At 38.9% G+C, this 6,527-nt stretch overlaps 1 long non-coding RNA gene across 1 annotated transcript; it reads left to right on the forward strand.

Moving 5' to 3' along the window:
• Positions 1–4,945, forward strand: LOC107741820 (uncharacterized). The gene is made up of 3 exons (XR_001640237.1): positions 1–99; positions 1,464–1,466; positions 4,934–4,945. It is a non-coding gene; the product is annotated as an uncharacterized LOC107741820 (long non-coding RNA).
• Positions 4,946–6,527: the final 1,582 nt, after the last annotated feature.

A 6,527-nucleotide genomic window follows, 5' to 3' on the forward strand; every position in this document is an offset into this window, starting at 1 on the left:
TCCACCTCTACTGAATGTATCCCTCCCCATTAAAATGTATATAAACTACAATGTATCACTGCCTTAGTCAGACTTTTGATGACTGCAGCTCCACGCAGCGTGTTCTCAATAAAGTACTCTGCTGAAGATACTCAAGAGTCTCCTGGTTGATGACTGCAGCACCACGCAGCGCGTTCTCAATAAAGAACTCTGCTGAAGATACCCAAGAGTCTCCTGGTTTCTGCTTCGACGAGGAAAAAGTTTCCTACACTAGTAACAATTATGATTGGAGAGCTCTGCAATTGCATTAGAGAGCTCTCTAATTTAATTATCACTAGTAACAATTACTATTAAAGAGCTCTGCAATTGCATGACATCAAAGTACGGCGAGAGAAAGCATAAGGAGACATCCGCTCTCTTATAGCTCTCGCAGTACTTTGATTACACACACCTAAGCAGCGCTGCTTCAAGTCAAGCGCGGGCCATCAGCAGAAAAAGAACAGAAATAAAACAGTAAACAGCCAAAGGATGTAACTTAGAATGGGAGATGGATCGGTTTGTGAAAGGGAAGAGAAAAGCCATAGATGAAGTCGCACAGACCCAGGCAGGTGCTGGTCATTCAAAAGCTGAATGCAGAAAATATGACGAGGCATATCTTGCTCTCGGCTTCACTCACCGTGTCTATACCAGACGCTACAGTTGTCGCATCGCGCTGCAACAGCTCTACACTGGACGCGACAAAGGGACCCCGTTGCAAATCATTTTAACTTTGTGTCAGTACGTCATAAATAGAACAAGGCATCAGTTTAATGTCGGGTTTTGTCGTGTCGCGCCGTGCCGCATCTAGTGTAGACAGCGTCATTGATTATAATGTGTTCTACTCACTGATTTATATGACTGTTATTAATGTTCTCTGTTATAGATGTGATTTTTCCCTGTAGGTTTTTTAAATTAAAAAAACATTAATTTTTCATAATGTTTAGTGAAATTATTTGGTAGGTTTAAAGGGGGGCGGGGTGCTGTAACGGCCACTAGAACATTTACGGTAGTTTTGTGGCAGATGACATCTGCGCATGTGCGTGTGCGTGTGTCTGTACGAGTTGAAAAGGTGAAGAGATAACTTGCTCTACCGACATCTTTATTTTATTTTATTCCTTTCTGTTTGTGACCTGAGTTGGATGCTTGTGTACTTTTTTCCCTCACTCGTTCCCCCATGTATGTGGACAAGTGTGTCGGTGCTTGAGGTGTTTTATTAAACTCGGGAAAATACGCCATCCTCTCATCTCCCGTGCATTATCAGCCCCACAGTTTCCCATCTCGGCTGTTTAACATTTCAACTCGGTGTTACAAAGTGGTGCCCGAACAGTGTGGATCTACCAAAGTTATCTCTTTTACTCATCTCTCCTGGCGGCTATTGATTATCGATGGACGTCTTCGTGGTACGGCGGGGTAACTTTATCCAGGAAAGACCGCTGGCAGGTTAGAGAGTAGGCCGCGTGGATCCCGGGAAAAAGGACGTTTGATGGCGTTCTGTGGATTTTCTGCTGTTCTTTGAAGACTTGGAAGAAGACAAAGAAAAAAGGGACACTTGGAAGATTTTACATTTTTTTTTCTCTTTGGAGGACAAACGGATATTTATTTTGTTTTTTGCCGGATTGGACATTTTTGAAGTAACGATATAATATATTATTGGTTGCAGTCACGTTTTCACTCACTTCATGTGGCCTGACACGTGCAACAAGGAACACTGATTCTGGAAGACTGGGAGAAAAAAAAAAAAAAAACTTTATTTCAGGTTGCATTTGTTTTTGTGCACATTGTCTGAGGTAAATTGTTTATTGTGCTTTAGCATACAGGCTGCACGAAAGCACGCATATTTCTAAAGGGAACAAGCAGGTTCATTGTACTGTTTATTATTCTTATTTTGTAGTTAACCCATTGTAAATTGTGTGCATCTGCATGTAATATTTTGTTTTACTTTTCTTTTGATATTTCTGAAATTTGCTATTATATTACAGGGTGTATAAGATGGCCACAAATCGTGAACTGTTTGACTTACTGACATGTTCTGACTATTTGCCAAGACAGGGTACATCCCCGAGTGGGGATGGAGACATACGGTCTCAGGTGCAGCTCCTGCGGGACGAGGTTGCTGTACTGCAAGACTGGGAAAAAAAAAAAAAAACCCGACTTTATTTCAGGTTGCATTTGTTTTTGTGCACATTCTCTGAGGTAAGTAAATTGTTGTGCTTTAGCATACAGGCTGCACGAAAGCACGCATATTTCTAAAGGGAACAAGCAGGTTCATTGTACTGTTTATTCTTCTTATTTTGTAGTTAGCCTATTGTAAATTGTGTGCATCTGCATGTAATATTTTGTTTTACTTTTCTTTTGATATTTCTGAAATTTGCTATTATATTTCAGGGTGTATAAGATGGCCACAAATCGTGAACTGTTTGACTTACTGACATGTCCTGACTATTTGCCAAGACAGGGTACATCCCCTAGTGGGGATGGAGACATATGGTCTCAGGTGCAGCTCCTGCGGGATGAGGTTGCTGTACTGCAGCGGTGTCTCCGTGACTCGCTGGACCTGCAAAAGAGTATGATTGATTGTATGAGTCCTGATGATGGGACGGTTCCTGTTGAGCCAAGACCACAGTCTAACCCCTTGGGTGCTTCTACACCGTTTGTTCGAGGGCAACCTCCACTAGGCATTTCAAGGTCAGTTTCTGCTAATATGCCTCATGTATGTGGGCCTGTGGTGGCTCAAACAGCCTCGGCTGATTTGTCCATACTTTCTATGACACTCATGCATTAAGAATGAACAGATTGGTTAGCATTTAGCAGTGTCTGTGGCAGACTTCACTGAGTCAGGGCAACATAATTCAATAAACAAGAAGTTAATAAGTGATTTAAATCGTAGAGAAAACAATGTCTTTTTGCTCTAGTAAAACTACTGAATGAATTTGCCTTTTTTGAATGCCTTGAATCATTGATTTACTGACCCATTCATAAAAATAAGTTTCTTACTTCGTTTCTGAATGAATCAGCCGTTTTGAAGGACTCGACTGAATAAAGGACTCAACAACTCCGTCATTAAGACAGTGGCTTGCTGCCACCTACTGGTAATGTTGTTCTCATTTTTAAAAGTATCAGTCATATTTCCGTGTTCTAAATTTTATATTTAAAAATATTCTCATAATATTATTTATGCAATTTGTAAGTGCAAATTTAAATTAATTATACTTGTCACTTAAAAAAAAAAAAAAAAATTTCCTAATCTCTCTGGGCTATGCCCTGCTGGATAGAACCTATCCTATGAGTGATTGTCATTGGTGATTTCAAATATGAAATTTAATCGTAAACTTGGCAGACAATTTTAGAGAATTTGATGTTTCCCCATTCAAAGAGATAGGCGCTGAACTTGCATGCCCGAGAGGTGTTTCAAAGATGGACAAAAGTGTAATGACTTAATCATACAATAGCTTCTGGTCTCCTTCCTTGCCTACCACCAAAGTACTTGAAGCAGCGCTGCGCAGACCGATCGGTGTCGAGTTGAGTTTTCATGAGCATTATAATTCAATTAAACCAGCACTTAAACAGAAAATGCAACTGCTTCGGGCAACTGTAACTTACTGTAGCCTATTAATTCATAATACCGATCTCAGCAACTGTCAACATTAGACTATTGTTACTGTATAGCAGTTTCTATGTCACACATGCAATTAGAATGAACAAATTGGTTAGCATTGTCTGGCAGACTTCACTGAGTCAGGGCAACATAATTCAATAAACAAGAAGTTAATAAGTGATTTAAATCGTAGAGAAAAAAATGTATTTTTGCTCTAGTAAAAATGGTTCCAAAGTCATGTTGTGCGTCTCACTGCAGTTCTGTTACTGAATGAATTTGACTTTTTTGAATGCCTTGAATCATTGATTCACTGACCCATTCATAAAAATAAGTTTCTTACTTCGTTTCTGAATGAATCAGCCGTTTTGAAGGACTCGACTGAATAAAGGACTCAACGACTCAGTCATTAAGACAGTGGCTTGCTGCCACCTACTGGTAATTTTGGTCTCATTTTTAAAAGTATCAGTCATATTTCCGTGTTCTAAATTTTATATTTAAAAATATTCTCATAATATTATTTATGCAATTTGTAAGTGCAAATTTAAATTAATTATACTTGTCATTTAAAAAAAAATAAAAAATCCTAATCTCTATGGGCTATGCCCTGCTGGATAGAACCTATCCTATGAGTGATTGTCATTGGTGATTTCAAATATGAAATTTAATCGTAAACTTGGCAGACAATTTTAGAGAATTTGATGTTTCCCCATTCAAAGAGATAGGCGCTGAACTTGCATGCCCGAGAGGTGTTTCAAAGATGGACAAAAGTGTAATGACTTAATCATACAATAGCTTCTGGTCTCCTTCCTTGCCTACCATCAAAGCTGCAGAGTTAAAGTTAGCTGTTTACGCTTTTTTGGCTAAAGGTTGCAGGCTTGCCTTCCAGTGGATTTGGCTACGTGCTCTGGTCAAATGTAGTTCCGGGTCAAAAAACATTTTAATACGAAATGCTTGCTCATGGTCAGAATTGTTGGGTCTCTGTAAATAAGATATGTTTTAGATATGTTACTCCACTCTCATATGTTTGCTATGAATTTACTACAATGGCACAAGCTGTTTTGAATCACTTTTTTTCTGAGGTCAAAGGTCTCATGTGGGGGCCCTGAAATATTTCCTTATGGGGGCCTTGGGGGCAAAAAATATATATATATTCAAGAAATAGACTGTATTTTAATGTTGTTTTAACCCTTTCCCCAACTAAACTAAGAGAGAGCTAAAGAACCTTTAAAGAGCTATACAGGGGCTTACAGGTTTTACGGTGCTATATAGCACCTCATCGACTCAAAAGAACCACTGAAGAACCATCCAGGGGCTTAACAGGTTCTTTATATGGTAGTGGTGCTATATAGCACCTTAACCACTCCAAAGAACCGCTGAAGAACCTTTTTTTTTAGAGTGTAGTACTTATTAAACCTTAAATAGTGACCAGAATGTATATTTAATAATTTTCATAAAGGGGGTAAATTCATTAATATATTTCAACTTAGCTGTATATAATGTGTGTTAGGACCCTGAGATCTAGATAGAGGATAGACAAATAGGAGAACATGCAAGTCAAGTCAAGTTTATGCCTACTCAGATTCTTTCAAACAAGACTCTTCACTTTCAGGAGAAATGGTTTAGAGAATATTCTTGGCTTCATTACTGTCCTTCGTTAAAGGGTGTCTTTTGTTTTTACTGCACAAAGTATTTTGCAAATTCCAAGTCAAAGCTTGCTTCAAAAATGGATCCAGCTTTTATTTCAAATGGCTTTTGAAACTGGAAAAAGGCAGTTGAAAAACGTGATGCTCATAAAGATGGTCAGTGTCACAAAGTAGCTCTGATGACTAGGATTCAGGAGACACATCTGTTGATGTGCAACTTTCAGGTGAGTGAAAAACAACAAGAAAGAGCAAGACTAGATTTAATTAAAATATTCAATGGTGCAAAGTACTTGGCACGAAAAGGGCTGCCATTTAGAGGAGCTGACAGTGAAAGTAGAAATTTAAGCCAACTCCTGCAATACAAAGTGGAAGATGATGCTGAGCTTAGTTGAAAGGACATGTGGACTTTACAAGTCCGAAAATTCAAAATGAGATATTAATGTGCATGGACAATTCCATTGTCAGAGAAATATTCTCTGAAATAAATTATTTGCCAGTTGTACAGTTTTCATTGATCATTAATGGGACCAAGGACTCTGCAGGAGCTGAACAAGAATCCTTCTGCCTTTGATATGTGGATTCAACCAAGAGAGGAGTTGGTGAGATGTTATTGAAATGTCAGTAACAACAGGACAGGCTTTAGCAAATATGGCATGTGATGTCATGATCCGACTAAATCTTCCTCTGTCTCAACTCAGAGGACAAACATATGATGGAGCTTCCAACATTGCTGGTCAAATGCAAGGTGTTCAAGCCAATGGCATTGTACTGTCACTGTGCTAAACACTGTGTTAATTTGATTACACAGGCTGCCTGTGTTGCCACTCCAGTGATTAGAGACACACTAGGCGTAGTCCACAAAAGTCTGTGAAATTCAAGGCAATTTTTAAGGACATAGCAAAATCACCCCATTCCTTTTTTTTTTTTTTTTGAAGCCTCTTTGCCCCACCAGGTGGACTGTTCGGACATCTGCTATTCATGCAATTCTCAAACAGTACGGATCTGTGTTGACTGCTTTGGAGGAAATGGCATCCTGTGGCACAACCGATACATCAATTAAGGCCAACAGATTTCATGAAAAATTACTTTAGGGAAACACCATGCTTGGCCTTGTAATCAGGGATTGAAATTAACTTTTTTACTCACCAGCCAATTTGGCTACTAGATTTTTAAGTTACCAACCATTCATAACTTCTACCAGCCAAAAATAAAAAATAAACAGAAATAAACCAACAGTTTGAGGCTGTCTACACTGGGTGTGACAAAGCGAC

This window comes from Sinocyclocheilus rhinocerous, unplaced genomic scaffold (genome assembly GCF_001515625.1).
Source record: "Sinocyclocheilus rhinocerous isolate Xijiao unplaced genomic scaffold, SAMN03320098_v1.1 scaffold1337, whole genome shotgun sequence".
Taxonomy (NCBI): Eukaryota; Metazoa; Chordata; class Actinopteri; order Cypriniformes; family Cyprinidae; genus Sinocyclocheilus; species Sinocyclocheilus rhinocerous.